The sequence below is a fragment of the Podarcis gaigeae genome (assembly GCF_964106915.1).
Source record: "Podarcis gaigeae genome assembly, chromosome: 3".
NCBI classification, from domain to species: domain Eukaryota; kingdom Metazoa; phylum Chordata; class Lepidosauria; order Squamata; family Lacertidae; genus Podarcis; species Podarcis gaigeae.
The window spans coordinates 34008620-34030783 of record NC_139680.1 but is presented as its reverse complement, the minus strand read 5'-3'; the positions used below and the strand labels follow the sequence as shown (position 1 = coordinate 34030783).

Genomic DNA, 22164 nt, shown 5'->3' with positions numbered 1-22164 from the left:
TGCATTCTAGAAGTTAAGCGTTACTAATCATAAGAGTCTTGTCTCTCTTCCAAATTTCTCATGGGAAGGATACAGTGTGCATGCTTGGCTTCAGCAACGTCCCAGTTCAGTTCTTGCCATCTCTGGCTGAAAGAGCTGGGAAATATTCTCTGCCTCAAATGTTGGATAGCTGTTGCCAGTGGGGAGTAACAGTCTCAGGACACATAAGAAGAGAAGAAGAAGAGTTTGGATTTGATATCCCACTTTTCACTCCCTTTAAGGAGTCTCATAGCGGCTAACATTCTCCTTTCCCTTCCTCCCCCACAACAAACACTCTGTGAGGTGAGTGGGGCTGAGAGACTTCAAAGAAGTGTGACTGGCCCAAGGTCACCCAGCAGCTGCATGCGGAGGAGCGGAGACACGAACCCGGTTCCCCAGATTACGAGACTACCGCTCTTAACCACTACACCACACTGGCTCTCATACCTGGGAATGCCTTTGGCCAGCAACATTGGAGAGAGATGGTGCCAGTTAGAGGAAACAAGCTCTCACTATAAGACAACTCTGTATGTTGTCTTATAGAAAGGTTTCCTGTAAACATCTAGAATATCAGCACCACCCTGCTGTGTGTTTGAAAACAGTGCTGGAGTGATAGATTTTTATTTTATTTTTGCAGTATAAATAATTTCTGTTTACAATGTTGCAAAAAAGCAAAAAACAAATATCCTGTATTGGAACCAGAAAGTTCAATACAAAAACACTAAGAAAGAATGTATTGGAATTGATATAAGTTATTGTCTATAAACATTATTGCTTCTCTAAATTTCTTTGCTTTCATTGGAATCAACTATAAACTATTTATAGTTATTCCAATCCCATGTTGTGTGTGAGATATATCCATAGGGCATGATTCTGACGCTGGAGATGTTTTGGATGAATGCCAGCTTGAATTCTGTACAAAGTTATGCCTAATTTGAAACAAATGATAAAAATAATAATTCTTTTTCACATTTCTTACTGCTTCATATCATGTAACTCGTTGATCTCCTCTTCAGCTAATGGGCTGGACCAAAAGCTCAGTTGCCAAAGACACAACCATCATTTTTGTTTTTTAACTTTGTGTTGTTGTTTTTTTAAAAAGAGAGAGCCAAGGAAAGGGAGAAAGAAGGATAAAGAAGGAAGAGAGCAAGGAAGAAGGAACTGAAGCAAGAATGGAAGTGTGCGCGCACTTGTGTGTGTGTGTGTGTGTGTGTGAGAGAGAGAGAGAGAGAGAGAGAGAGAGAGAGAGAGAGAGTGTTAGATACTTAAAACAATAAAAATTAGGGTCCACACTGTGGTGCACCCAAACCTGTGCAATCCTCCCCACTGGTAGGTCCCTGTGCTCAGGCTGGGCTGGGTACAATGGACAGCAGTTGGGCTGTCTGATAACTGGATCTTACCCCATGCCAAGTCTTTGTATTATCAACCAGGGATGCGGCTGGTGCTGTGGTCTAAACCACTTAGCCTCTTGGGCTTGCCAATCAGAAGGTTGGCAATTCGAATCCCTGTGATGGGTGAGCTCCCGTTGCTCTGTCCCAGCTCCTGCCAACCTACCTGTTTGAAAACATGCCAGTGCAAATAGATAAATAGGTACTGCTGTGGAGGGAAGGTAAATGGCGTTTCTGTTATGGTGTTCTGTTGCACCAGAAATGGTTTAGTCATGCTGGCCACATGACCCAGAAAGCTGTCTGTGGACAAATGCCAGCTCCCTTGGCCTGAAACGTGAGATGAGCGCCACAACCGCATAGTTACCTTTGACTGGACTTAACCATCCAGGGGTCCTTTACCTTTACTTTTACTATCAAGTAGTGAAGTTGTGGCCAAGTTTTAAACTCAGTTAGGCCTCTGTACTATTATTGTTCCCAAACACAAACCCTGACTACATGTGGGCACACAAAGAGAAGTATAATTTTTAAAAATTATAGATTGTTATATTATAGATTGTTTGAAAGAATTTAATTTTAATTTTAAAAAAATTAAAATCAACTTCATTTGAATTGGGGGAGTTGCTCTGAAAAGGTTGAAGCCCACTGATGTAACTCACAGAAATTCGATCTTATTCAATGACAATGTTCAGACAGAAACCTTTATTTGTCTTTTGCAGGCATACATCTTTTCCTGACATACATTAATATCACAATAGATTCCAAGGGAAAGGGGCTAATGTCTAACATTCCTTCTGGACCAACTTTAGTTATGGTTGACATTTCAGAGTAAATAAAATATGAAAAGGAGCATGAAAGGTGCAAATTAGAATCTGCAATAGCTCCAGCAAGCAGTATATTTTCCCACGTTATTATTCTACATGAAAATCTCTTGAGACAAGAGAATGAGCTTTGTAATTACACAAAATATATGCATTTTACAATTGCTTAATATGGCATGATACTTTAAAATGATAGCTCCTTGTGTGAACACTTTATAGCGAGGAACTACCTAATTAGAAATTAGGACAGTAAATCAAAAAGTTTATTCAATCTGCTGGAACCCCATGCATGAATAAATTATGCAAAAAAAATTAAGTAGAGCAGAAATATTAGAAGGTCTGAAACTGATCCATGTGAGACCTATAATTTACAACTAAATTTTCTTTTATCAGTGCTTAATAATTTTGTGGGCTCCTGATGGGGAAGGAAACTTTAAAGCAATTCTTTGAACTTTGTATGAGGGAAAGGATGGGGAGTTGAGACATTTTGGGGGTAGTTTTTTTATCCCCATCTCCTTCACCAACTTACAGATCCTACTATACTTTGGGCTTTTAGACATGGATTCATAGAAGTCTGCAGAATTGTCTTTCTTCTCGTGAATTTATTCAGCAAACAGCCATTTCTTCTGAGAGTCTCATCGGGGGAGCTTGCCTGCCTCCCACCCTGGAAAGCAAGTTGACTCCTACAAAGAAGAAATGCCAGTCAGACACGGCAGGAGGGATAGAGTTGCAACTTGAGGAATCAAACATTTATTTTCTCATAAATTTAATTCAAGGCTCTGCATGATGAGCTCTGTCTTGTAAGATACACACTAGCTCAAAGATTGCTAGTACCAAGGATTTATGAGAACTAGACTAATAGGATAGTTTGGAATACTATTAATAAAACAACTTGCAGTAGGTTAGGCCAATGGTCTCTGTGAGCCATTATGTTCTTGGAGGTCTGGACTGGACTTTTTTCTGCATCAGTCTCTTTCAGCACCAGAAACAAAGGGTGGGCAGGGGGAGGTTGCCCAGTTTAGAAGAGTTTTGTGGCATTGTAACATCCTCGGTGTCTCAGAGTTTCAGCCTATCTACACAATGAAGTTATGCAGGTTTTCATATTTGCTATCCTTCTTCCAAGGAGCTCCAAGTGGCATTCAAAGTACCCCCTTTTGTCATCCTATCTGTACCACCACACTTGTGTGACAGGCCCAAGGTCACATTGTGAACTTCATGCCTGAGTAAGAATATGGCTCCCTGGTCCTAGTCTGGCTCAATACACCCAGGTGCAGAACCTCAGGCCCAGGGGTCAAATGCCAGCCTCCAGGCCTCTCTATCTAGCCATTGGGAATTTCTGAGGCACATCCAATTCTGTAGACTGCAATTCTCATCATCTCCAGCCAGCTTAGTCAATGGCTAAAGATGATGGGAATCGTAGCCCAATAACATTTGAGGACCCAGGTTTGAAGGACACTGATCAAGGAAGGAAGGAAAACACACACACACTTCTCTTTTCTTTTAGCAAACAGCACTGCAAGTTTCACCTGAGTGGATTCCTGGTAGTCTGTAGATGGAACTTAGGAGAAGAGGTAACTACAGTATTTGATTCATATACTAATTTAAAGCAGGCAGTTCACGGTGTGAAGTTAATCTTCCAAGGTACAGATTAATTCTAGTTTTGTGACCCACCTGGGAGTACAGGATGACTGCTATCTATATTCTTGGTTGATTTGTAAGAGTCTATTCATATTGATTTGTAACAGACAAAAAACATAGCATAGGAATGTTCACTCTTTTGTCTAAGACAATTACATTTTGAAATAATCTTTTGAGAAAACTGAGAGGCACTCAGCTGAATGCAGCTGAAGGCAATGTTCCAGACAAATGAAAAAAGTAACTGACCAATGCTTATGAACCCCGCAGAAGTCAACCACATGAAAAAATTAAAGCACCCTCCACTGCTCCAATCTTTGCTTAATGATTGCTAAAAGGAAAAGAAGCATACTGCACATTACATTAACTCAGTATAAGCAGCCCATATACAAACATTACATCCATATTTTTGGCTCGATGAGACTGTGGTGTCATGGCATCTGTGAATTACAGCACCATCTTAACTATGTCTTCTCAGAAGCAGGTCTTAGTGAATTAAATGGGGCTTACTCCAAGGTAAGCCAGGTTAGGATTGCAGACCAAATTATTTAAAGGTTTTAATCTTATTCTGGAAGTTAAGTAAGTGTGTGTGTGTGTGTGTGTGTTTGTGTGTGTGTGTGTAACTTAAACTGATAAATACACAAATTAAAAATAGGAGTCAGGGTGGGGTGGGGGGAACAGGCTAGCTGGTAAGCACCCAGCTAGACCTCATTAGCCTGTAATATAGTGGTGGACTTAACATGATCTCTTTTTGCCTTCAGATACATCAGATTAAAAAACAAGTTTGATGGTTTCTGTGACCAAGGATGAATGTCATTTGTAAATCACACTTGTCATGTCTTACTGCTTAATCAAAGTAATACACTGACATGGATAGTGAAATTGGAACTATGGGAAGTAATTCCTCTTCAGAAAGGCACTGAAGGCATGTGCCTGGGATCCAATTAAAGCAGTGAGAAGCAACTACATGCTAAATGTTAAACAAATGTATAGGAGCTCTTTAGGAGTATATGTCACGATTGTACTGCCACCTCTTCCTCTTTTCAGATTAGCTTTTTACATTAACAGAACCTGGCAATTCCAATATCCTGGAAAGGTACCAATGTGCCCCGCAGCTGCCAAGATAAGCTATTTCCAGAAATGAGACCTTTTAGGACACATTTTGCAAAGTGTTATGCCTTTGTGGTAGATCACATACTCTGTGAAGCTTGTGATGTGCAGTGGCGGAGCGTGGAAATGCTACTTCAGGACACAGGAGGGGTTCTAAACTATGTACTGTTGTGAATCTGGGAGGTGCAAGGCAGCCTAAATTCTGGATCATGCTAGAGCCGGAATTTAATTAAGGTTTGGGGTGGCAAAAGCTAGTCTCGGGTGTGGATTGATAGCTAGACTCCTGTAGATTTAAGTGTGTGTTAGACCTTGCTAATCACTTAATTAAAACCAATTAAGTCAGGACTAGTGTCCTGCATGAGATGTTTAATTAAGCTTGTGCCAAAAACTGTGTTGGATTATCTGGGGGTTAGAATCTAAGGAAATGTAGTGTGTATTCTAAGCATCAGTAATTAGCTCATGTAAAGCTAGGTAGGTTAGGCACATTTCCTGGGTTGTGTATTGGGTGTGGTTATCCTAGCTGAATCAACAAGTGTTAATGAAGTTAGACAAACTTCTTTGTGAGATGGGGGCCTGGGGAAGATTAAACCTTTAGGTGCTCAAAGCAGCCAGAAGAAATAGGTGTTAGAATGTAAATGAATTAAAAGGGAAGAGCAGCGGCCTTGAATTTGCCTATCAACAGTTATTTACCAGGCAACAGGATGAGTGGGCAGAGTGCTTACCTGATCATGGCACAATCCCCACTATGGTGAGCTCAATGTTATTTTGATTTATTATCATTATTTCTAATTCTGTACCTATACATATACATTAGCATATTCAAATTTTATGCAAATATGTGCCCTCTGGGGGGCATTTTGTAAGTGGCCATCCCAGTCTGCCTTTCTGAAGCAACAAGGATTAGTCTGCCCCTCATGGCAACTCTGCTGACACTTTCCTCCCAGCTGAGAAAATGGCCGGTCTTTCTCCTTTAAGATGAGAGGCCAGTTGATATTATCTGACCTATAAATAAAGATGCCCAGTGTAGGAATGTACATATGTAGCCAATAAAAATATAGCAGAAGGTAAAGCAGATGGATTTGTAGTCAGACTTAGCATTATAGTTATCTAGTCCTGCTCCTAGTCTTCAGACATTAGATTCATCTAATGAGACTTGCACACATAAGGACTAATTGAAGATAGGATGTCCATCCATATGTACTAAAGATGTAATTAGGAACACAAAATGCTGTATTGTTATTGTCTACGTTTCAGGACAGACCCAGTAAAAATGTATTTTTAACAACAGTTAAAAGTTCTGCTATGGCAGAACTGGATATTTTTATTCCCAGAACTCTGGTAATTTCTAAAGCCCTTCTCTTAGAAACTCATATAAGCTGTTTATGATAGAATTTGACCTTTAATAAACAGCTTTGAAATCCTTCTAATTACCCAATGTGAATGCCAAAGTTGCTCAGATTTGAGCTTTCATATGTAATGGAGTAATCTAATGTTCATATCTGAAAGCCTCAAAGTCTTGCCTAGGCTCGATGGGCTAAATGTGAAGCATTATTTGCATGGTCCTAGAAACATTCACTATCTCTTCCCTGTCCCTGGTGGCTAATTATTCCTCCTGGTTTTCCTAGTCATATATTGTACTTTTATGTTGTGAACCACGCTTAAGAGCTAAGCATGAATGGCAGCATCATCATCATGATATAAAAATTGTGCTATAATAGCTCAGCTCCTGGCAGACAGGTAGATCCACATGTACGTTCTCTGACTTCTTAAATAGTTGTATACATCACATTTTCCTAATCTCAAGGTTGTTATTGCTGTTTTTAATAGTGCAGTTTTGTCTCTTTCTTCAACTACATTATCTCAGACTAGCTTAAAGTAGGGATTGAAAACAATTCTTCAGCCCAAGAAACCGTCATGGGCAATCTTCCAGAGGCTACATGCCAGCACCTGTAGCACCACTTTGGTCACATATGGAGAGACCCTTATGTGAGCCCTCATTCTACCACATCCTTTGGGTACCATGTTGTGTGGTGGTCACCTCCTCTTTCAGTCTGGTTGTCAGCCAATTGGCAATTAAACCTGCCTAGCTGCATAGCTCTGTGTACCTGCTGGCAATATTGTCTTCAGCTGTGCTTAAACACTTCTACCAAGTGGGGAAATATCTCCTCCTATATCCTCTCATGTTTCATCCTTTCGTGCTGCAACCCCTTACATTTGAATCCCCCCCCCCAACAATATCATTGTTGCCTTTAAGAACAATGTTGTTTGTGAAGCTTTCACATGCCCCTTTCCTTTTAAAAATTCACTTTAGAGAGATCTTTCTGAAACATGGCTGGTGATTTACATCTGCTTCTCGTCGAGGATTGTGGAGTTCAGCTTTATAAATATTTAACTCAAAATAATAACTGGAAATGTACCTGCTGTATTTCTTCATCTTATTAATGGATAATGGGCCTTTTTTATATATATAGCGCTAGCAGAATCATGGTGCAGGCTCTACAACAGTGGGCGGGGGGGGGGGAGAGAAAACAATGAAATAGAATCTGGTCATCATTTCTCCTACATAATGTTTGGTATATAATTTGCTACCAAGCATTCATATGACAGAAGATATCTATATTGGATTCAGCCTCCACAGGAAACACTGCAAATTATATATGAAACACAAGTATGTTAAATTAAAAATGTGATGTACAGTATACATATTTGTATCGTGTATGTCACTTTTTTATTTCTCATACTTGCGCTGCATATATAATTTTTCGTGTTTTCTGGAAAGGCTGAATATAATATAGATGTTTTCTGTCATATGAATGCTTGGTAGCAAATTATCTTTGATATATGCTACATTTGTAACATTCAAGATTCGGTATTCCTGTTATGTACTCTGCAGAGTGGCGGTCTGCATCATTTAATAGCGGCCCTCTTCCTGGATTGGGGAAGTGGTCCAAAAAAAGAAAAGAAAAGTCCAAAATGGATTTCTCATGTTGTCACTCTCACAATAGAGGATAGTTATTATAGTGTCTATTGAAGTGTCATAGTAGAGAGTAATTATTAAAGTGCCTTCTGAAAAGAATTATCCTCCCTCCCACCCTTGTTTGGGCTGCAATAAAAGGTTTATATGTATATTTGACTAGATGAACCTTTGATCTGATCCCCTCTTACATCCTTATGCTAGATATTTGGCATGAGAATTGGGAGAGGGAGGTCAAATTGCCCTTATTTGAATCTGTAAGATGCTGGATGATGTGGAAGTCCTACAGATCTGATCTCAATCCTCTACTCCCTTAGACACCAGTGATGTTGATGATTGCAGCCTGGGAATGACTGCTGAAGTAGCTAGATGTAATACTCTCATGGGACAAGGCTTCCATACCCACAGTGCTGATGCTGCCTTTCGTGGTTTCTTGCTCCTGACAGCGGATTCAAGAAAAAGAACCAAATGTTATTTGCAGGCCTCTCCCTGCCACTCCTCAGATGTTCCAATCAACCATAGAATGCCTCTTTTGATGAGGCTTTGGACCTTGGCTCTGTACTACCATCCTTTCTGAATGTTGTTTTTTTTGGGGGGGGAGCTTCATCTAGTATTTGTGTTGAATCAGGGCTTACATACTTGTCCCCTCATCTCCTATGGGATCCACGGAGGCAGAAAATATATTCACATCAGAATTCTCTATGCAAGCTCTACATCTTCTTTCTTCCCTGTGCCTTCTCTGTGCATTGATCTTCCTCTCCCCTTTTCATCTCAAAAAGCACAATATAAAACTAGTGGACACCTTTCAGTGTAAGTGTAACATTTACATGCACTTTGCATCTCCCTTTATACTGCCTGAATAAATCAAGATAAAGCTATCGATGGTTTATAATGGAGCAATGGATATATTCCCCAAGCAGACAGATCTGTGTCTTAATACATTCAGTGTAAAATGTCACTTTTAGTCATAGGGTATTGTTACGAAAGCATACTAAACTATAGTCACACACCTCCATTGTACTAGGAAAACTAATCTCCATTATGAAACCAACTGAGCCCAAGGTTCACTGAAGGGCTGTTCAGGGATTGGGAATGATGTGTATGTTGTGAAGAAATGTTTCATACCACAAATGCATGAAACATACTTTTGAAGTCCTCGCTGCACCCGCCACACGGCCATACCAAGGTAGGGGATGGTGCTGCTTCTAAAATGAAATAATTCTTGTTTCTTGTTTTCAGGAGGATCACATAGGACAATGATAGTCAGTGTTATCTCCTCCTGTTCAGGGAAGTTTTTAATATGTAATGCTGTACTGTTTTTAACACCGATTGGGAGCCGCCCAGAGTGGCTGGGGAAACTCAGCCAGATGGGCGGGGTATAAATAATAAATTATTATTATTAATTATTATCCTGGTGTTTTGGACTACAACTTCCCTCATCCCCAGTCAGCCTGGCTAATGGTAGAAGGTGATGGGAGTTGTAGTCCCAACAACTCTTGGAGAGCACCACGTTGACTACACCTGACACAGATTGTCACCAGGTCAGTGCCAGAAGTTTCCTGGTGTAGGAGGATCTCAAGGGATGGCTCAGTCAGTAGAACATGAGACTCTTAATCTCCAGGTTGTGGCTTTGAGCCCCACATTGGGCAAAAGATTCTTGCATTGCAGGGGGTTGGACTAGGCAGTGAGAGCCAGTGTGGTGTAGTGGTTAAGAGCGGTAGTCTCGTAATCTGGGGAACCGGGTTCGCGTCTCCGCTCCTCCACATGCAGCTGCTGGGTGACCTTGGGCCAGTCACACTTCTTTGAAGTCTCTCAGCCCCACTCACCCCACAGAGTGTTTGTTGTGGGGGAGGAAGGGAAAGGAGAATGTTAGCCGCTTTGAGACTCCTTAAAGGGAGTGAAAGGCGGGATATCAAATCCAAACTCTTCTAGGTTACGCTTGTGGCCCCTTCCAACTCTGTGATTTTCTGATCATTGATCTATGCAGTCATTCTTATTCATGTAACTTTGGTCTCACAACTGTGCTTTGAGTCCTGAAGTGGTATTTGATGTAGTGATGTCTACAAATAACCTCTCAAAATTAAGGATGGGTGAATGTGTCCATCGGTTTCTCTCAGTTTCCAACTTTCCCAGTCTTAATTCAGTTCTCCACATTTGCATCTCAGTTTGCAGTTCTTCTTTTTTTAATATCCTCATGAAAAAATCACCAATATTTTAGTGCAAGCCACTGTGTCTCAGCAATATAGGGTCAGTAATGCCACCTTACCTTACAGGGTTGCCATATGGATTAATAAGGTGAGATATGCAGAGTGAACGCTCTCAAGTTGCAATCTAGATGCCAAGTATAATTCTTTATTATGTTCAGACACGTGATTTAGGGGATCAGGTAGCAACTCTGAGGTTAATTCTGATTGCAGGCATCAGACACATCTAATTTTACTGCTTGGGCTACCTGACACTGGTAATGTAGCATGTGATAAACTGCATATAAATCAAAAGATTGCAACTTTGCACCGTGTAAATTTGCTGAGATCCTTCCCCCACTCACTATTTTAGTATTTCAAAGAGTTTTCAATGAGAGGTCATTGCTTGCAATGCCATTTACAATGAAACATTTATATTGTAAACTACGTACTCTGTGATCCTTGGATGAAGGGAGGTATAGAAGCAGCAGCAGCAGCTTCAACCTAGCCCCTCAGGAGTCTTTCTTGTGCATTTCCCAAAAGAATTACAATGTCACACTTGAGCAAAACTAAATGTGAATACATTGCAGATACGCCTCCTTAAGTGACTTGAGGATTAATTGCCTGATCCATAAGTTCATTTTATCAGAATAGGTGGACTGAAACTGGTTGAGTCCTGCTGAGTTCAAGGGGGTTAAAATACCTGAGGCTGAGATATTTAATACACCAACTCTGTGGCAATTCATTACAGTCAGCAAGAATATTATGAAACTGCTCTAGAAAGAGTGATTTGAAGGTTGCAGCCCTAGGCAGGTTAGCTGCAGGTGTCTTCCACCCCACTCCTTTTTCCACTTTTTTGGCAGTGGATGACAGAAACTATAAGAAAAATCTGCCAGCAGTGTTACCTGACCTAGAGAATAGGATAAGTTGCCTGAGTCACAGCATGGCAGGAGTGTGTGCAAAAATTGCACTTGACTTGCCAGCCATGGAACTGGAAAGAAACAGGAAGGTGCAGCTGTGGCATTTCTGCTTAGAAGGGTCATGATATGAACTAGAGTGGCAAATTTTGTTAATTGAACATTGACAAAGTGAAAGTTGGTTTTTCAAGGTGAGTGAAAACACCAGAAAAATGCTGTCTCTATTCATGGCTGTTGAAGGAACACGGGTGGCGCTGTGGTCTAAACCACAGAGCCTAGGGCTTGCCGGTCAGAAGGTCGGTGGTTCGAATCCCCGCGATGGGGTGAGCTCCCATTGCTCGGTCCCAGCTCCTGCCAACCTAGCAGTTCGAAAGCACATCAAAGTGCAAGTAGATAAATAGGTACCGCTTCGGCAGGAAGGTAAATGGTGTCTCCGTGCATTGCTCTGGTTCACCGGAAGTAGCTTAGTCATGCTGGCCACATGACCCAGAAGCTGTACTCCAGCTCCCTCGGCCAGTAAAGCGAGATGAGCGCTGCAACCCCAGAGTCATCTGCAACCGGATCTAATGGTCAGGGGTCCCTTTACCTATTCATGGCTGTTATCAACTCTGTGCAACATCTAATCCCCCTTTCTTGCTGTTTCCTCAGCACTTTGTTGTTGCTGTTTTTTTCTGCAGTAGCAGCAGCAACAACAACAACAGCAACAGCAATTAGTCACTTGCTACAATTTTCTTCTCTCAAAGCAACTTACTTAAAAAAGCAAACCCTAGAAAACCAAATTAAAATAACTAAAATTAACTAGAAATGCTCATCCTGCAATAGCATACAGGACAGATCTTATACCACCCAACTAAAACATGAACACCACTGTATGTGCATAGCATCTGGTATTCAGGGTTATACTTCCTAAACTCTATTTAACTGTCATAAGTGGTATCTTTTGATAGGCCAGTCCTCCAATAATTTGTCCTAGATGCCCTTTAAAAACAACAACACTAAGCAAGTAGATATTAAAATGAAATGTGTGCAATTTAATTTTCAGCCTCTGTGAATTCTTAAGTACGTCACAGTATAGATTTATTAATTGCCCTGCATTCTATAATATATTATCAAGCTGCTAGGAACTGTGGGTGCTGGGTGGGGGGAAATAGCCTGCATAATGATTCGTTAGTTTGTGTGGTATAATACTGTCATGCTGTGGGTTGGATATGTTGTTGACATGTGATTACATTAGAATGATTATAGTATTAGATGGATAGATTGTTATACGATTATATTTCAAGATTTTATGTGTTATAATGCTCCTGTTATCAAAGTGAGTCATTCGTCGGATTGTTGTTGTGTTTTGAATTGATTTACCTATACCTGAATGTTACTGTAATGATGTATTGATTTGCATTTTTGTTGCTCTGTTGTGAGGCGCTTTGAGCATGTTTATTTGGGCAAAATTGACATACCATTTTAAAATGGAAATAAATAATATGAAAATACCTTTCTAAATGGATGGCAGTCATATTTATGCTGCCTTGACTATATGGTTGAAAAGTGGTATTCACTAAAAAATAAGAAAAAGACAGGCTTTTAATGAACTGTTAAACATTATGAACAACGAGATGGCTTGATTTCCAAAGAGTACTACTGAGAAGATTCACAGGATAATTAAAAGCACTAGGCAGATATTGATGTTGTTATTGTAGCTAAATAAATTCTCCAAAAAGATGTCAAGTGTTTTAAACCTTTCAAGTGTTCACATTTTAAACCAACTTTCAATGGTGAAGGAAAGACATTGATTCCCCTAGCCATAGAATTTAGTACCACCACTGCAATCTCTGATGTGGCCATGCCTCAGTTCCTGACACCAGGAACTAAGCTGCGAGAGATGCATGAGTACCAAGTGGGTAGGGACCAAGAACAATCTGCTTCCTAGCTCCGCAGCAAATTAGGCAGACATAATTGCGCCCCTATCCAGAGCTGAATGTACTACTTGTTTGACCCTGCAAAGGAAAATGCTGTGAAATGCAGCCTGCCACCAATTAATGACAGACATTCTGTTCATGTTGTATTGCCTAGACAGACTGTCACCATGCTTTAATCCATCTTGATTAGTCAAAGCACACAAGGAAGCTATTGATTTGTGTTCATTCTGGTACAAATGGTGACTAGATTCCAGTGCCGATAGGCAGCTTTCTTTCATACCTTTGTAAAATGATTCCCGGAATAAAAAAATGGAACATCTGAAAGTGAGGTTCAGAGGACTTTACTGTACCTGTAATTTGCTATCAGATCAATCTATATTAAAGTATAGTGCTTCCTTAATGCATTTAGTGCCTTCTTGGAAACATTTGTAAGACATGTTACAGCATCTCATTCGGAAGCAATATGCTCAGATCAATCCTAGAAGTCTTACATACCATTGATACATTATCTGGGGTTATTGATCAGGATGCATTTTGTTGTGATTTCATTCATAAATCCAGTTTAGGATCTGCTAAAATGTTTTTTTAAAACTTGTTTTACCAGTGGCTCCTTCCTATGTACAACATTCAACAGCTGTCCCCCTGCTGTGGCAAAGAACATCCAGGAATAGGGGTTTTTTGTCCAGAATGTAGAGGAAGAAAAATTCCTCACAGTCCACACAAGGATTTGCTTTTGGCAATTTCTGCCCCATCCCTGGGCTGGCAGAATATGTTATCCCTTACGGGGTTTTAATTTGCTGAACCAATAAATTATGCAGCCCTCGTTTCCTTGCTTCTTCTTATGTAGGATCATATACTTAAAAGCATTCATATTGAATTTTGCCATGTGTCTGAACATGTGTGGAATTTTTTGGAATGAAGCTAATATTTCAGATTTCCTTAACTGTGATTTCAACAATACCACTAATATGAATGTGTTTGATCAGTGCATTTGCGTTAGGGTGAACAATACCCGTTTGTATTGAATGTTTAGTGTTTTCCTGTGAATAAATTGTATACGTACCATGTGAGTTCCAAATTCAGTGATCCCATCATAGTAGCAGATAGGACAATCTGTTTTTAGTACCGTGTCAGGAATATGGTGATAAGATTCCGATGTTCAGTTTATCAAAACATTTACAGAGATCAGAAGTAACAGAGCTACTTAAAGTCGAACAAATGAGAGATCTCTCCCTGCTCATCCAGATCAATAAGGATTTCTTCACTTCTGGAAACTATTGGCTTAGATCCCAGACAACATAATTTATCAATGAGGGAATTAGAATCCTAAGTAGGAAACCATAAGAATAAGTAGAACTCATAATGTTGATTTCTTCCTCTTTGGAAGCAATTTAGAAACCCACACGACAGTGTGTTTATTTTAATTTTCTAATTGTGTATGTGTTTCCCACATTTTTATTAACTTCAAAAATATTTAAACTTAGTACTGTAGGGAATATACAATAGAACCTATAGTTATTTAAGGACCTTCCGGTGTCCTAAATTAATGTCCTCTGTTACTAATGTTAGAAACACAGACAGCCATTATAACTGGGCTATTTATTATCTTGTGGCTTGCAGACCTAGAAACATTAAAAGTAAATGTGGGTTTCAGAAATCTTTTTAAGACATGATTGAATGGATCATACAAGTCTACTTAGGCAATATTTCTAGTCCTCCTAGATAGGGCTGTTTTCCTGACAGCCCACTCTGAGGAGGGAGAAGATATTTAGCACCCCCAAATGGACTGCTGGCAAATCACATGGCCACAACCATCCCTCCCTCCATATATTCTTCTTGCTTCTGAATTGGTCACTGGGAGGGAGAGGTAAGGAATATGGCACCAAGGGATAATCCTGGGGAGGGGGGCAGGATCTGGTGATATCACTTAGAGCCTTACACCAATTGGGACTTAAGCACCAGATTGCAGGGACTTGAAGAACTACCTGTGTTTAAGATTTTTTTTATATAGCTCACCCATTATATGAAGCCATAGAGTTTCCTTTTCCTCTTAATGATCTGCTTGAATTGTTCTGTTTGCTCTTTTGTTGCCTGTTGTTTGCCTTCAGTTCAAAATAAAATGCTGTTTTCTTCATAGTTTTCAGTGTAGCCTTCTAAAGCATAGAGTTTTGTTTTGTTTTTCATGCCCTGGTCTAAACTGGGGAGTATCCCTCTCCCCCATGGCAGATCTCTTCCTACCAGTAAGTAAAACACAGTGTGAAGCTGTACAGTATGTAATCTTATACCTTCTGTATCTTGGAGAGTCCAGTATCAATGTTGCACATGTATGGACGCTTTCCATAGGTTGAAGCCTGTAAATGATTGAAACATCATCTTAACCACCTGATTATGTGAAGCTGTAGTAAGTTAGCCCTGGAGAACCATCCCTGTTCCATGCATTCTCCTACAGAGGGAGTGGGCTGAGTTGAATTTGGAAAAGGAAGGAAGCAGTTAATTGTTGGACTTCAACTCCCATCAGCTGCATTCAGCATGTCCAGTGGTCATAGATGATGGATGTTGTAGTTCAGCAACTTCACGTGGGTCAAAGGCTCCCCAGTCCTGTGTCAACAGTTAAGCTAAGGGTCAGATGCTGGATTCTTGAGATGTTGAAAGGTTGTTTTAAACATCTTTCTGAAGTGAGGACCGCTTTGCAGCTAGAGAACCGAAGTGACAGTTTGCTACAAGAATAGCAACAGCCCTGCACCTCAGATCACATACTATTGCAAATTAGCCCTTTTCACATATTCCAAAACTATTATTAATTTGGTTTCTGTGGCAGCCTTTATGACATATGGTTCTATTGTGGTTTACAAGCATAGCTGCTTATACTGCAAAGCTGTAAAAACAAAATGCAATACATTAAAACCAGGTTAAGATGATGATGATGATGATGATGATGATGATGATGATATAAAATACAACAGATTGTCATTACTCAGTTACAGCAAATCAGCCCATCTTCCAAAGCTTAGGTGAAGAGTTACTTCTTCAGCTGGCACTGAAAGCCATACAATAATGCTTCAGGGTGTACCTTTGTAGAAAGGGAATGCCATCACCTGGGTGCCACTACAGAGGAGGCCCTGTCCCAAGTCACTGCATAATAAGCTACAGCTAGTAGCAGGGCCTCCCCTTCAGAGATGAAAGGGAACAACAGATAGCACAAAGGGGCTGTGATGCTTACCTGACCCCCCTCCAGCTGAGAGAGGTTTTTTCTGCATACTAGAATGGAGCTGGGGAAGGATGAGGCAGTTCCAAGGTTGGCATAGTGCAAATAGAGCCAATCTGGTGCCCCTGCTGGCATGTTTGCACTATACCAATCTTATCACTGCCTCACCCTTCTCTGGTGTATCCCAGTATGCAGGGAGGTCAGATAAGCAATGCAGCAGTGTTTCGCAAAATTGGGTCTCCAGCTGTTTTTGAACTGCAAATCCCATCATCTCTGACCACTGAAAAGAAAGCAGGTGAACTTCTCATATGTAAAGTATCTTCCTTACTGACTCCATTCCCCACCACCACCACCAACCAGGGTAGTTGAAACACTATTGAGAAGACAGTTCTCACACACTGTTCACCTCATAGTTGAGGGGATTAAGTTTCAGTAAAGAATTATTGTTTGCAGTGGAAATGGAGGGGGGGGCATAGTAACTAAAGGAGCTATAGATGGAGCTCAACAGTTACTGTAACAAACAAACAAACAAAGCAATAGATATAAGTGCAATTAATTTGCCATGTAAGCACCACAAGTGAACTTAAATTTACTATGGGTTGGGGTCGTGCACCTTTCTGCATCACGGAGTGAGAGATTATAGGAGGCACATGTTTAAAATGCAGACATTATTTCAGGTCACAATGTGCTTGAAGTACATTTGATGCATCAGATTGCTTGAAGGCTTGAAAGCTTCCAGCTGTTGACCTGGGTGGGGTTTGATCAATACTGGTCAACGTGAGGCCTCTGCTCCGCTCCACTCAGGGCCACTTATTTTATTTCCTGCTGCCAGTCAGCACTTAGTACAACCTAGGCAGGTTGAAAACTGAACTTATACCAAAAAGAAAACATGGAATATAGCCCCCTGCCTTTTTCTTACTCTTTGTGCTTAATTTGCCAAGGCAGACATTTTCCAACTGTGTTCTGAAGAACCCTGGGGTTCCTTAGAAGCTTAGCAGGGTGTCATTGATGTGAAGATCAACAATGGTGGACAAGTTTCCCTGAAAGTAAAGCTAGCCTTGCCCTCAGATGCGTAGCTCCTGGATAGTTTCTGAGGAACAGCAGGTAGGACAAAGACAGAGTCCAAACAGGCCTAGACAACTCTGTTTATAGACTGGCAGTGTGACTCAGAATGCACCCCAAAATCTTCCACAACATGAAAAGGTCTCCATATCCCATGTGGGGGGAGGGACTTCTAGGCAGACAAATACATGTGAAAGGCGTTTGCGAAGTTTAGTTTGAAGAACACTGTTTTAGAGTACAAATCATATCTCAGCCATTTACACCAAGAGCAGCTTGCCAAACATGTTAACAACATCAGACCTATTAGTTCAGACCAGACTCTTCAATGCAGAAAAGAGTCCAGGGGTGGCAGTGGGACAGCATTAATCATTGTGTATATTGTTAACTGCTTTGAAATATATAAATGAAATGCTGTATATAAATTTTAAAAATTGGTCCATCAATTCATAACGATATTATAGACAATATTGAATTCTTCAAATGAAATGGATGGTATTGACCACCATTGCAACTGAACATCCTCTCAAACAAAAACAATCCAGAAGTTTCCCTTCCCTGTGGTGCAACCTGTCAGTTTGCATTTCTTAGTGCAGAAAGTATTGATCTCATGTGCAAAAATCTTTCCTATTCTGATTAATTCTAGAAGCTACTAGAAGCTTCTCTGTGTGAGAGAAGCAGAGGCAGAAGGGTTAATGATTGTTTGGGTTATACCTTCTGGGAACCTGCTTTGAACTAGTTCTCTTATCTCTATTGCGCAGAGTCGTGCTGACTATAAATATAGGCCAAAAGGAGCCTGGGTCTTATTTTTCTCTTCTCTCTCTCTTCCTTTTGGTGTGGTGTTTCTGTTTCTGTACATAGAATGCTTAGTGGTAAGGTTTAGTCTTATTATGAGTTAAGTTTATGCTGCAACTGGATTTTGTATGCACTGAGCCAATTCTGATTGTTCTGTATTTGATAATTATTATGCTACTTTTGACTTCAGCACATGTAAAGCTCTGCTGAATGAAGTACTATTGCCTCTGGTCTATTTTTTGGGAACTCTGCAACGTGTTTAAGGTTTTCCTCCACATGTATGACACACGTATGACAACATTTGACACAACCCTATACATGTCTACACAGAAGTAAGCCCCACTGATATCAATGGGACTTACACTATAGCAGAAATATAAGAGAGTTTTGTTTTGTCCCTATAGTTAAGCACACTGACTTAATTTGCACCTCCCTGAAACAAAGTGGTATTTTAGGATAAAATACATTTAGAAATGAGCACATTTCTAAAAGTGTGTATTTTAATATATAACTTGTGGTCGAATCTGCAAAATAAATGCTAACCGCAACATAATATATATTAAACTTCATATGCATATTAATTTTCCACATCTTAATGTGGTAACTGGATGGATTCAACACATGCATTGACAAGGACCAGAAACAGAGTGACTCATCCATCCCAATGCTTAGGGATGGATGCTTTGCATTGCAGCCTCAGTGCCTTTCTTGGAAAGTATGCAGCACTCTGGTAGTGCACCTCTTTCTGGAAGGAAAGAAATAAAATGTTCAACTGTCCCATTGAAAGAGAATATGACTGTGGGAGTGGTTTGTATTCCATTTTTAAATGAAAACGTATGTGTCTTCCCCTGCTTTCCATCTGACTAAAATTTACTTGGTGAAGTCTGTGGAAACTGGTCCATTAGAGTGAATGGAGTCTTGCCCCATCGGTTTCAGTGCACTCTCATTTGGCCCTCACCTGCCTGCTATCATCAACCAGTCCAGGGATGGCACTTCTTGCCAGCTTCCTCCTCCTTTTTAGTCCCAGCATTGCACCTTGTAGAACTCAGCAGGGAGGGCAAATGGGGACAAAACTAGAATTGTAGGCCCTGCCTCTCATTGACTCTTCCCACCGTTTGAGCTCCTTGCCTTCTGCCCTACTATTCCTAGTGGGCACCAACCACCACCAGTCAGTGTAAGCCTTCTTACTTCATATAATTCCTCACTCAAACATGTAATGAAATCATTTCAGGCACTTTTAAGCAGCCATTTGTGTTACACTGAGAAGAGCAAGCACTTCTAATGGATTTTTTTTAAAAAAAAATGCAACTCCAAATAATTTACAGAGATTAGGATGTTGTCACAAAGATACCGGAAGCTTAGGGATTACTCTCTGAAGCTGTTCTGTACTGACAGCTAATTGGTAGCACTCTTTGAGAGCCCCTTTATAGCTGGATACAGCTGAATGAAAACAAGCCACAAAAGGGAGCTCATTTTTGTTTCTCATTAATTTTTACTTGGTTCTGTAGGTGTTGTTTTCTTAAAATAGAATTTTCTGCAATCTCTACTAGTATTCCCATTATATCATATAAATTGATTTGGTAAATTCATTCATTTGTTTGTTTTAGTTGTCTTCCTCTTTTAGTGGCCTGTAAATCCAGTCCAATAAATGAATAAAATTATGCCTAGGGTGAAGAGATATAATATCTCCATAAATGATTAGGGAAATTCACATTTTATTCCAACAGATCATGCTGCTGCCCTTTGAGAAAGAATGAAATTGAGGAATCATTGACTTTGTGACTCTTACACCTACTAGGCATGATCTAGATTAGGAACTCTGGTTGGCACACAAATAAATTCTAATGAAGAACCACCAACCTCCTGACCTTCACCATAATACAAGTCTGTTTCCTAAACTGTCATATATCAAACCCTTAGTGCCATGTAGAAAAGCTAGCCACAGTTATCTACACTGTGGCCACCAGCTTCATTTCACTCTAAATTGATGGCACAACTGGTTATTTACAAAGATACATCTCCTAAACTAAAATGCTAGCCCATTAACTTTGAAAGTCGGCATCAGAAGTTGACATGTTCAACAGATGAGTCAGAAACACATCAGATGTTTCTCTCTTGTTTGTCCCTTAGGTGCACTTCTGACTTGTTTTAGCTTTGCACCTCAGAATATGGAAGAGTCATACTTGCAAACAAGATATTGTACAGGTGCATCACTGGGGACTCCAGAATCAGTGCTGATCCCCCCTGAGTATGCAACACAGTTTAAACTGTGATTGCTTCAGGAAGATCCACATAAACATTTTAGAGCAGAGTATATGGAGTGGTAGGGACACGGGTGGCGCTGTGGGTAAAACCTCAGCGCCTAGGACTTGCCGATCGCATGGTCGGTGGTTCGAATCCCCGTGGCGGGGTGCGCTCCAGTCGTTCAGTCCCAGCACCTGCCAACCTAGCAGTTCGAAAGCACCCCCGGGTGCAAGTAGATAAATAGGGACCGCTTACTAGCGGGAAGGTAAATGGTGTTTCCGTGTGCTGCGCTGGCTCGCCAGATGCAGCTTGTCACGCTGGCCACGTGACCCGGAAGTGTCTTCGGACAGCGCTGGCCCCCGGCCTCTTAAGTGAGATGGGCGCACAACCCTAGAGTCGGACACGACTGGCCCGTATGGGCAGGGGTACCTTTACCTTTACCTTATATGGAGTGGTTAGATGGGTGCTAAGACCTCCTTTACCCCAAGGTTTCATTTGGTGCAGTCTGTTCATATAAGCGCTTACCTGGGGAGAAAGGTGTTTGGAAGGAGAAGCTATAAGGAAGTAAACAGGGTGAGTCCATAGTACTCCTTTGGACGCCAATCTTTCCCTTTATACATGATTGGGATAGACTCAGGTTTAAACCAATGGGTCTGCTATGGTTATCTACAGTGATGTTCTGTGTTGTATTGTGTATTGTGTAATGCTGTATTGTGTTTTTAACATTCGGTTGGAAGCTGCCCAGAGTGGCTGGGGAAACCCAGCCAGATGGGCGGGGTATAAATAATTTGTTGTTGTTGTTATTCCCTTGACTTCGGTGTGTATTTCAACATTCCTGCCATTTACATCCTCAGAAACTACATGTGAAAAACGACGACGCAAAGTTCCCTTGTGTAATGGGATGAAAGCAGCTGAACATTCAAGTGCTTGCAGAATCGTGGGCTTAGATTAGATGGCTTACTGTGAGCTTCGCCATGAAATCAGATAGTGGACATGCCTGCATTTTCAACTGTGCAATATTAGAGTCTGAGTGGCAGCAGCCTGTTTCAATACACACTTGTTTACACACCTATTTTAAATATTTTGTCATAAGGTGCCATACTTCAACATTATCTCCATGGATATTGGCTAATGGGCAATTTTCTGTGTTCTGACATATTGCCTTGTTAGTACCTCATTAACACCTGCTGCTAGTGAACAGTATTCCTTGGGGACTCTTTTCTGCTGTGCACTCACCTGATGGAAAGCTAATTGCGTCACTGTGTAGCATTCCCATTAAAGCTGCTGAGCATCTGTGATTAATAAGGCACTGCAGTAATGAGGAAGTGAACCTAGGACTCAAAAACACCTCCCACTCCCATTAGGTTTGCTTTTGAAGGCCAGGGCTTTAACTGCAAGCCTCTCTGGGGCAACTGCAACATAACCAGAGCCTCCAAAGATCTGGCAATGGGGATGGGGTGGGGATACATCAGGTAAATGTTCTGAACAAAGGGGTACTGTTGTATTTATCATGCTTGGCACCTCAAGTGCATGGATACTGTGTGGTCTTTGCTTGCTATCCTGCCTTCCTGTTTCTACCCTAACTTAATATGGAAGAACAAAAGCAAAGTTGTGTTTTATGATGGACATTCCTCTCTCCTGTCAGCCCACAGAGCTGGTTCTGGTCCTGAGAGGGGGGGGGGAGGGATGCCTGTACTAAGGGAGAGCGTGCATAAAAATGGATATATCTGAAAATAGCATGCAGATATGCAGTATATCAGGGGAAATTGCTTGCAAAAAACGTGTGCACTAGTCAAAACTGTATATAAAAGGTATTAGGAGAAATCTGTACTAAAATGCTGAAGAAATTTCATGGAGATTTATTTATTTTTTAACCCAAAATTGCTGCAGAAATGTGGAGAA

The 22164-nt window shown here is 40.8% G+C and overlaps 1 long non-coding RNA gene across 1 annotated transcript in view; it reads left to right on the top strand.

Annotated features, from left to right (window-relative positions):
• The window catches only part of LOC310840791, a 38067-nt gene extending 17743 nt beyond the window's left edge, over positions 1-20324 (top strand). The window contains exon 3 of the long non-coding RNA XR_014562139.1: positions 19746-20324. This is a non-coding gene — a long non-coding RNA (uncharacterized lncRNA). The remainder of the gene's footprint in view (positions 1-19745) is intronic.
• The last annotated feature ends 1840 nt before the right edge of the window (positions 20325-22164 follow it).